Source organism: Dermochelys coriacea, chromosome 11 (genome assembly GCF_009764565.3).
Source record: "Dermochelys coriacea isolate rDerCor1 chromosome 11, rDerCor1.pri.v4, whole genome shotgun sequence".
NCBI lineage: Eukaryota > Metazoa > Chordata > Testudines > Dermochelyidae > Dermochelys > Dermochelys coriacea.
Genome location: NC_050078.2, coordinates 8,501,465 through 8,512,078, shown reverse-complemented (window position 1 = coordinate 8,512,078; position 10,614 = coordinate 8,501,465). Strand labels below are relative to the sequence as shown.

The 10,614-nt window shown below is 41.5% G+C and overlaps 1 protein-coding gene across 1 annotated transcript in view; it reads right to left on the bottom strand.

Annotated features, from left to right (window-relative positions):
• The window catches only part of LOC122458048 (band 4.1-like protein 5), a 108,460-nt gene that overhangs the window by 58,174 nt on the left and 39,672 nt on the right, over nucleotides 1–10,614 (bottom strand). The gene's annotated exons all lie outside the window — the stretch shown is intronic.

Here is a 10,614-nt window from a genome sequence, read left to right as displayed (position 1 = left end):
GTCTCTGTAGCGAAACAAGATTGCATCAAAAATATTTCTGACTCATATTAGCAATTTATCCTTCTAACTGAAACAAACCTCCAAGGTTCTGAATACCATCGTCTGGGCCAAGCGAGCAGCAGTATTGTGCTATTTAAATGGAAGATTGGGGGTTTTTGAAACAGAAATAGACCAGCATACAGCAGCCATAAAATGAGCAAATGAGGTCTTGAGTTGTATTAAACACAGGGACTGAAGATAACACCAAAGGAGTTATATTATTAGGCCCTGGTGGTACTTGGACCCCAGTTGACTGGTTTGTGCTATACTTACTGATAGCCAAGCTGCAGGAAGCATATGTGGCCATGGAGAAGGTATAACATAGTGCTGCAAGACAGATCCTAGGATTGAGGACATGATAAAAGGCTTGGACATTTTCTTACTGGAAAAAGAGAGAGCTTTTAAGTGAGCTTTTTGGTTGAACAAAACTGAGAAACTGTTCATGCTGACAGAGCTCAAAAATTGGGGCCAGAGTCAAGGGGAAATGCCACTTCCTTTCTAATTTCTGCTTTAATCCTTTAGCTCTGTCATTTTTAAAAAACTGTTTTCACATGCCTTAAAATAGCAAAGTGCATATCACACATTTCTCTTCTACTGTGAGTGCAAAGAAAAAAAAGAGCATCTCCATAGAACTCAGTTGTGGCTCTCCTGCAAATGCTGGGAAAAGTTGAAAGTTGAACTTTCAAAAGTTGAATTTACATACACAAGTTATTGCAAAAGTTTTTGGCTGGATGCTGCCATCTCATGGCCTGATCCTGAAGAGTCTGGAGCACCCTCAATTGCCACTGAAGTCAAAGGGAACTCAGGATATTCAGCACTTTTCAGGAGGTTCAGAACCTGGCAAGTTCAGGCTGTTTTTCTCAATTTCATGATGGTTTTTAATGTATTTTTATGACCCTTGGATGTGTAACTTGTAACAAAGGTCAAATGTAGCATAAATGAATGAGGTGCAGATATATGGCAAAAGTGTTTGGGCCCTAATTTTATTTAGGATTTATTTTAGTATGTTTAAAAAAATCCCCCTCCATCTAGTTTCATTAACTAGCTGTATCACTTTTTAAAATAGTCACAAAACTTCTGCCTTTATTATATCATATATTTGTCAGCCTAGCCCACAGAGCTATTTGATATTTCCATATAAATTAACTATGGAGTTATTTAACTTAATGGCTAATCTTTAGCTTCGCTTATTACTGAAGTCAAACTTTTAATGATACTGGTAGCAGTGTTATCTTAATACCAGGTACTTAACCCAAATACTGGTTTGAGCAGGGTAATAACCATGGAATTATTTCAGACTGCTGTGAAGGTAGCTGGGATGTACATTAATTCCTACATCTGGAAAAGGAACACTTCTAACTACACCATCAGAGTACAGTAGTACCTCCAGAGTTGCAAACACCTCAGGAATGGAAGTTGTTTGTAACTCTGAACAAAACATTATGGCTGTTCTTTCAGAAGTTTACAACTGAACAATGATTTAATACAGTTTGAAACTTTACTATGCAGAAGACAAATGCTGCTTTCTCTTTAACACAGTACTGCACTAGTGTTTTGTTTGGGTCTGCTGGTGCCTGATTATGTACTTTCAGTTCCAAACAAGGCATGTGGTTGAAAGGTCCATTTGTAACTCTGAGGTTCTGCTGTACTAAGGCTGCATTACTTTTCTACACTCTAATTCATGATTTTCTACAAAGGGTTTTCTAGTCTCAATCACGGACTTATTTTCACACATTAAAAAACATCAAACAAGGAATCTACCTCTTGACACACAGACACAGGCATGTTTCCAACCACCGATTAGATGGTGGAGGTTCCGGGGACCTCTAGGATTGCCCAGACTCACAAAACAGTCTCAAGTCTTCAATAGAAATATATGTGTGTGTGTGTGTGTGTGTGTGTGCGCGTGCGTGCGCGCTATCTTTTGAGTTGGTGTGAAGTGACTGGTTACGGTGCAGGCTCTGACTGAACCCAGCTCCTTAACAATTGGGCTCAGTGACATATCAGAGTTAAGGAAAGGCAGAGCACAGTAATCTTAAATCAGATGCATGTTTTTATGTCAGCCAGAGTGAGCTCTATGGACTGTATTGACTTATCTTCTCTAGGATTGATTGGGGAGGAAGGGGGATGTAGCCACAAAGGGCAGCTGTAGAGCACCCCTAAATGCCAGCAGAGACTGTTCATTTGCTGGTTGACTTACTTCTAAATCTTTAAAAACAAATGTGATTTGATACTGGAAGGGAGGTTTTGAAATTAAAAGAGATGAACCTTGTATGTCACAATCACTTACAGACAGGAGCTCTCCTCTGCAGGGGCATCCGAGTGCCTTTTTGCCATGAATGTTTGTATTCCTAGCCTGCTGCTATAGCAAGCTGCAAACAGCTTGAACTGAGCCCTCAGTAAGCAATATTTGCTGTCAGTACTGCATTACTGTCACTGGAGCAGCTTTCATTTCAGTGTTTTAGTAACAGTTACTGTAGTTAATGGCTGCAGTAATGTTTTCCAGAAACCTTGAATAGTGTCACCCTTCCCTTGCTTGTTACCTAGTAAGATTTTCAATGAAAATGTTTATTTCTCACAGGAGGGGAAAAGTTAGCCAACTTGAACAAAACACTCCATAACCCCGTTACAGCTGCTCACCCTATCTATATATGAGTTTGGCAAGGATTCAGCAACTGTCATTAGTTTAACTCTGGCCCAAGTTAGTAATGACCAAAAGTCATTACCATCTGGTGGCACGGCAGTGGTCTGTGTGAAATAATCAGTGGATTAGCTCCAGTTAGTAGCTATCACCACTATTAGCATCTTTGTTGGCAAGTCGAGTGAAGGGACTCATTTCTCCACTAGAGCTGCTCCTTAAGCACAGGGAGCAGGCCAGCAGGGGAGAGGCTTGCATTGCTGCCATCTGTCCTGTATCTCTTCACTGGCTAAACATACTGTTTTCCAAGGCTTGAAACATTTCATAAAGCAGCACACTCACTTTACAAAGTGAAAGGGTATAACCAGACTATTTGTATTAACCTCTTCTGGAACTGCAAATGTATTGTTATAGCTTGAAAAGTGAGACTATTTTAAAGTCCCGTATATTTATAGAATTAAGATACAAGAACAAATCTGTCCTTATTGCTTTAACAACTTTTTGTAAGACACAGTAAATCTATATTAGGTCAGAATATTCTGATTCTTTGTTTACCGTTGGCTACTCCTGAGCAACAGAAGAAACTGTGTTATCAATATTGATTGCACGTTAGTTAGCTGCAAAATAGATATTTTATTGTGATTGATAAGAGACAAAAGTAAATGTACTTTTTGTCATTCAATAAAATTATGTTAAGTCAACCTGTTTCATGATTTTGTTTTAGAAGCAGGTTTGAAAAATACAGTTGAGTTAGAAGACATGGAAGCTTTGTAGCTTTTGCTAGAGCTCTCCCTTCCCTCTGATTTAACTCATCTTCCCTTTAGTTATAGGGCTAGAAGACAATTTTGACCCTGCTCAGCTCTCACTTTTTTCCAGTAAGGGGTAAGTAGAAGTGCCTTCTTGGGAGTCATGTTCTTAAATGGATGTAGCTGTGAAAGGGGGGGAGAGAGAGAGCAAAAAATAATCCCATTTATTTTGACATTTTCCTGAATTTAATTAGCAATAATTGGCCTATGTTTGTTTTCCTACAAATAGGTTTTCAATTCCCTCAAATCCTCCCCCCCCCTTTTTTTTGACATCTTCAAGTCTGGGCTAATGAACTAGTAATTTAAAATGTTTATTATAAACCTCCAACTAAGCTATACATTTAGGGACTGTGATGGGGTGTCTAGCCCACACAAGACTGGAAGGGATTAAGATGGCCAGGTGGGCCAATCAATTCCACAGGCTGCACCTGGAGCAGGAGCAGGAGCTGGGAATTGATTGGGAGCCGACTCAGGAGGACAGAAACAGGAGGGGCTTGTATAAAGCCCAGGAGCTAGCAACAGAAAGGGGCAACAGGGAGGTAGGCTGCAGTCACTCCCTGGGAAGAGGGAGGCTGGTGAATCCAGAGAGGGGGAAGCCAGGAAGGTGGAAAAGCAGCAAAGCAGGTGCCTGCAGGCTTTGGCAGCTGACAGAAGGACCCCTGAGCTGGAACCTGGAGCAGAGGCAGGCCCAGGTTCCCCAACCAGCCACTGGGGATGTGGCATTGACAGGCTGAGGACAATGGACTGCCTGATACATTCTGGAAAGACTTTGGGTACCCCAGGAAGAGGAAACCACACAGTGACCTGGCTGGAGGGATGAGTCACGAAGAGGAGGGGTCCGCAGGGTGAGATGATGTCAGGAGGGACACTGCCTGAGGAGGGCACAATGCCTGGCCAGAGTTAATCCCCAGTGCGACCAGCAGGAAGCACCACCAGTGGTGAGTGCACCCTGTGACAGAGGTTTCAAAGGTGTTCAAGCTCCCATTTACACATTTAAATAACCAGTTTTTCAAACGTGTTCAGCAACCAATAGCCCCCATTACAAAATCTGGAACTTAACACTCTGAGTTATCTACAAGTTTTAATGCATCTTAAATTGCATTTTAGTTTTAGTCACAAATGGTCACAGACAAGTCTGTGATGGGGGTCAGAGTCTTAACTTATTTAGCCGACTATGGGTTAAAAGTCTTTCCACGAACAGAGTATCTTCAGCAACACTATCTCAAGCAAAAGGCTGTCAGCAAACCTTAACATTTGGGAAGAAAAATGTGGCTTGTATTGGCTGGGGCTAAAGCTTTATTATAGATGACACAAGAACTATAACAAGGATAGTGTGTTTGATAGTCACACCGTTTACCTACCTTTTGCTTTGGTTTCGTTGGAGCAGTCTTTCCTACACTGACTGTTGGCTAGCCTGCCCTGCTAAAGTCACTTTCGCTGCCTTACAGTTCTGTGGAAGTGACGTTCAAAGGAAAGATGACTCTGGGAGACCATTTTGAACAGATGTGGTATATTTAAGAGAAAACTACAATAAAAACAATTCACGATTGAACTACAAATCACAGTTCTTGTTCCCATGTACAGACTCAATACAAAGCTCAGTGCAGTGCCTCTAATACAGTTTATACATTGGCTATCGTCGTGAAGCAGGAGGGTGAACTTTATAAAAAAAACAAATAAATTATACGCTGAGCTATTGTCAAGCTTTACATATAAAACGTAAAAATACAGCAGCTAGTATGATTTTTAACAAAACTGTCTAGCTAAAAAACATTCTTACATACTTTGAAATAAGTTTGTCCAGTTAAGGATAATTAGTAGTGTGTGTAAGAGGAAACGAGAGAAGCAAAGTGCTCAGCCAGAAAGTAAAATGGCTGGGAATGTCACAGTAGACTCCTACCTTCCTCCCGCATTGTACAATACCTGCTCCCTACCACGAACAGGTCCATGGTGCTTCAGCACTTGAGCTGAATGCGAATATCCTGATGCCTAGTGCTCCAGATCACAGGTCTCAAATGCAGACTCTTCAAACTGCCTGGATTTCATTCTCTAATCATAAAAACCTAGTGTGCTTATAAAAGTCATTTAATTTTAATGCATTTGAGTAGGGGCCTTCAATTATTTCTAGAGTCCTAAGATTGATTCAGGTAGAATGAGGACTTCTCTGGGCCAGAAAACAACTCCCAGAGCTTAGCAGCCCATAATGCATCTCCCAGCTTTTCACATCTTCAAATGGCTGCTCTGTTATAGACATTTTTAAACATGCCTCTGATGAGTCGTCTTGTGCAACCCATGCTCTTTGCTACTCTGTGTTAAACTGGGTTACACTTGCATCATTAACGACAAAGATTTTTTAAATAAAAATTTACTATTGTCCAGCTATTTGTGAAAAGCCTTGGGTGTGACAGAGCGTACTGCTAACAGAGTTTGCTGCTAATCCAGGAAGTTCTGATAAGACATCTCACCTGACAAGGTGTTGGGCTGACAGTTGAGCTTTAAATGTTAGTCAGTCAAGAGAGACAGCTGCTAGGTGAATGCCCTAACCTCCCGGAGCTTTGGTTTCTAGCAGCACACGTTTAGTACTTGACAATATAGCCCGTTGCTGCTTGTGAAGGGGAAGGATGATCACATAGTACAGCATCTCCTGCAAGAGGCAGGAATGTGCTGAAGACAAAAAGCGAGGTGTGGCGGAGAGGAGAGATTGGGAAGGAGAACAAGACTGAAAAGAAGAGGTTTGTGGAAAGAAATCCAAATTTGAACTGGGTTATTACCTAGAGTCTCTCTCCTGGAGCAGCAAGTTTTTCCCTTCAAGGTTATTTGTTCAGAAAACAGTCCAAAATAAAGTCCTACTGTGTTACGTAGGCTAATGCTCAAATTTGAAGAAATTCAAACTTACATATGTACTGTAACTGGCTAATGTGTAAGTACACCTCTACCCCGATACAATGCTGTCCTCAGGAGCCAAAAAATCTTACCGCGTTATATTGAAATTGCTTTGATCCACTGGAGAGCGCAGCTGCCTCCCCCCCCAGAGAGCTGCTTTTCCGTGTTATATCCGAATTTGTGTTATATCAGGGTAGAGGTACTGCTTTATACTGCCTGTCCTACTCATTAGCAGAGACATATTCCTTTAGTTAAAGTGGTAAAGAGGCCTGTGGTTTTGGTCTCCAAGATCCTGCACTCTAATTCTGCTGTCACATGTATATGGCATAACTGAACATACGATGTAAGTAGCTATGGAATTTATTACATAAGCATTTCAATGGAAATTATTACTGGAGGAGTTTAGGCTCTCCAACCTGCTGCTGTCAGGCTCCTCAGATGAGATCGGTGCTAGAGCTTTAAGAGCCATCACTTCCCAGAGGTTAATAAGGTAAATTAGTTTCTATTTACATTTCCGTGATCAAGGTGGTCACGTGGCCCAGCCACCCTTCTGCACTGTGTTTACAATAGTCACATTTTAATTCCAGACATAAGAAAGTATTTTACTAATCCCTGTTTGATATCTAGAAACTAAACACCAACATAGTAAACGAGGAAGAAGCAAAATGCAACATTTAATTACTATAAACTGGAATAAGCGTCAGTAAAAAGTGGGGTGATGGTTTCGTAATTCAAATGGAGATTAAGTCCTTGGTTTTGGGAGTTGGGTTTTTCCCTATTTGAACATCACATATTGAGTGGTACATGTTGCCTACTTCTGACGCTTTTCTGATTTTAAAAGGGCTGTTTTGCTGTACTTTGTAACTGTTCATCAAATGTCCCAACAACAAATTCAAAACCTGGATGGCAGAATTTTATAGATGAAGCACTCAAGTTAAAATAACTAAATGCCAATGGGCAACATTTTACAGGCTAGCTGGGCCTTCTATACAACCAGTAGAAAACAGGAAATGGTAAGAAATGCCCCCTTCTGAGTGGACGAAAGGCAATAATTGATACTGAATAGGTGTCATGGTTCCTGTATTTTTCTTTGTGTTGGTAAATATGGGTCCTCTGTAATGTTACCATATGGATTCAACAGCCAATCAAGGCTACTGCACTTACATATGCCATTTTGTAAGTAACATTTTAGTGAAACAAAACTAAGAATCAGATCATCATTGGAACAGAATAGGATTTACAGGTCACAATTTTCCAAGTGATTAGCAATTGTGTGTGCCCAACTTGATATTTAAAAGGCCCTCATTTTCAGCAAATGGGGAGCACTCACTCTCTGAAAATTAGTGGTAAAATCCTTGCCCCCCTTTAAGTCATTAGGAGTTTTGCCATTGACTTTGAGGGGGCCAAGATTTCATCCCAAATATCTGAGGCTGGGCACCAAAAATCCAGCCATCTAAAATCACTAGTTACTTTGGAAAAATCCTGGCCATAGTTCTAAGGGATTAAAAAGATAACACTAATTAATTCAGCATTAAACTGTTTAGCTATTAGGGGCACAATATTTTCACCACCATGTATAATTTATTGGACACAGATGGTCACTGGGAAGAGGAGGGGGGAGGGAGGGAGGGATTGCACATACTATGCACTATGCTTAATTATTTTATTTTGTTAAGAGGCTACTGAGGCTAGTGCACAGTTTACCTCAACCTGCTGTATCAACCAACAAACTTGATTTACATTAAAATTCTACTGTCATCTGTCTGTTGACAAAACCAACAAATCTCTCTGGCAGGTGATGCTGCTGAGCAAACTGGTTAACAGGAAGTGCCAAGTTTCTCCATCACAGTAATGGCTTTGTTCCTGCACCTGTAGGTTCCCATTGCTGCAGCAACCTTTTTGGGCAAATGTACTAACCCAGGCTAAGATATGAACCAGGAAGCCATATCCATCCGAACCTGCCACAAAGCTTGGACTTGAAGAGTAAACAATCCAGAGCTCTACTACATTGGATACAGTTGAATGGGGAGTGAGCAGAACCACCACATCAGGCCTATGACAGAAGTTCAGCTTTGAGTACGAGAAGTGCTGGAGTCAGTGAGGACTTGGGCTGCTCAATTCCTCTCACAATCAGTGCACAGAGAGCGTTGGAAAACTTGTAGTACCAGCCACAAATCGCTAGCACTGGTTCCAGTAGCAGTGCCTGGGAACCACTGTTCACATATAGTTACAGGCTGGTCTTCCAAGCCGCACTGCTACTTACATTTTCTATTCTTCCCTATGCAAGCCTTTTTTTTGGGGGGGGGGGGGGGGAAGAGGGGGAGGAGAAGAGACTGAGGAGTGACAGTGGGCCATGTACAATGAAGCATTCATTCTTTAACAAGATCACTCTGAATAAGCATCTTGCAGACCAAAGTCCTACAGCAGCCCCTGACAGAACCAGCCACATTCAGCAGCAGCAAACTCTGTTATGCTGAGGGAAAAATCAACCCCAAACTAACCCATTCTCACCTACCACCACAGTGGTTTAGTCCAGTTTTTATTTTCCACATTTAGAAATGTGCAAATTTTAAGCAAGCAGGAGTGAAATTGGGCAAAAGTTTAAGAATTTTCTTTAAAAGTATTTCCACCAACATGAGCTATCTGCATGTAAATATTTATAAAATACAGCACTATGCAGAGGCCAGCCTCTGGCCCCAGTCAGAAACAGAAACCTACCCTCCTTGCTATTTCAGCCATGCATTCCTGTTCGGACAGGATCATGATAAAGGACATCAAATTATTGTCCAATTGGGCTCCCATTTTTCTCCTTCCTTTGACCTTTTGTTAAAAGTTTTCTATAGCACTCATCACCATAGTATCTAAATGCTCATCAGTGTGGTTTCTCCTGGGGACCCTATTGCCGGCAGTCCTGATGGTCTCTTCAAGCTGACTTACTGTCCATATCCTAATCCTCCTTAGTATGTGGTAGCAAACATTTTCACCATTAGTACAGGAAGGTCAGCACTTTGCAGTGTGTAGTCTGGTCACCACTCTTGCACAAATGGGTAAATTGCCATTAGGGGACATTTGACCCTCGATCCTCTGTCCCCAGCTGACCTCTTTCCACTCTCACTCCCACCCACACCTGATATTGAAGTTTGGAACTGAATACAGGCAGGATATTAACTGTTCTGTTTGTACGCTTGTGCCACTAACCAGCTAGTTGAGTGTTCCTAAATAACAGCAGCTGGAAACACCCACAGTTCCAAAATCAACAGTGAAAAGTCCCTCCTAGCCCTAAAAAATATAACAGAGACCAGTCTTTGGAGAGTCCCTGTGTTCATGCCCTTCATCCTTAAGTCTCGCTTTAGCATCCAAACTAGGATGCATATCTATGGCTTAAAATACATCCAAACATGTTTGTTAAGTCTTCTAGGAAATTAAAATGTCTGGAGAAAAATATGGGACCTCCCTACCTTTCTCTTGGAATGCTAAGCTGTTTGGCAGAAGAATTCTTCCTTTCTCTGGCTACGAAGAGCAGCTTAAATCCAGTTACTGAGGTAAATGGGCACCCATGGGCTGGATTTTCAGTTCTTTCCAGGTGCTGTAAAGAGAAGGTACAAAGACTACAAAGAGGGTTAAGGCCAAGAAGGCTTGTCCATGCTGGTACAAAGGAAAACAGAGAAGGGACATTCACACAGAAAAGAATGGCCTTGACTGTATAAAATTACCATTATCACTATTAGTCACTGTTTATATTCATAACCAGCAGGTGGCCCTAGAAGTTCTTCTAAATTCTCCAAGTGTCAAATTATGAAGCTCCGGGCCACGACTTTTCACAAAGCTAGTGGGCTGATATCAGAGTGAACACTTTCCATCTATGAAGCAGTAAAAGGTAAAGAGACTAAGTTGAATGCGGATGGAACATTCCTAGATTTTGTTATTCATGCCCAGAACTAGTTCCAGTGTGTGTTTCATCTCTCCTGAGAGAGAAGCTCGTGTATCCTTGGAGCTTTATGTCCTAGTTTATACTATAGTTCTAGCTGAACTGCTATAAAGGTGAAAGTTTCCCTCCAGATTCTCAGCAAAGCAGCTGGTTGTTTGTGGCCACATCCAGCAAGAGCTTAATCCCAGGTAGGTCCTTCCAAAGAGCTCCTTGAAGATGCTAGAAGGTTTGAGTTTTCAGCAGATTGGAAGCACCTCCTCTCAGAGTTCAGTGGTCAGTAAACATTTCGGCCTTATTGCAGGATCCTCTGTGACGGGGCT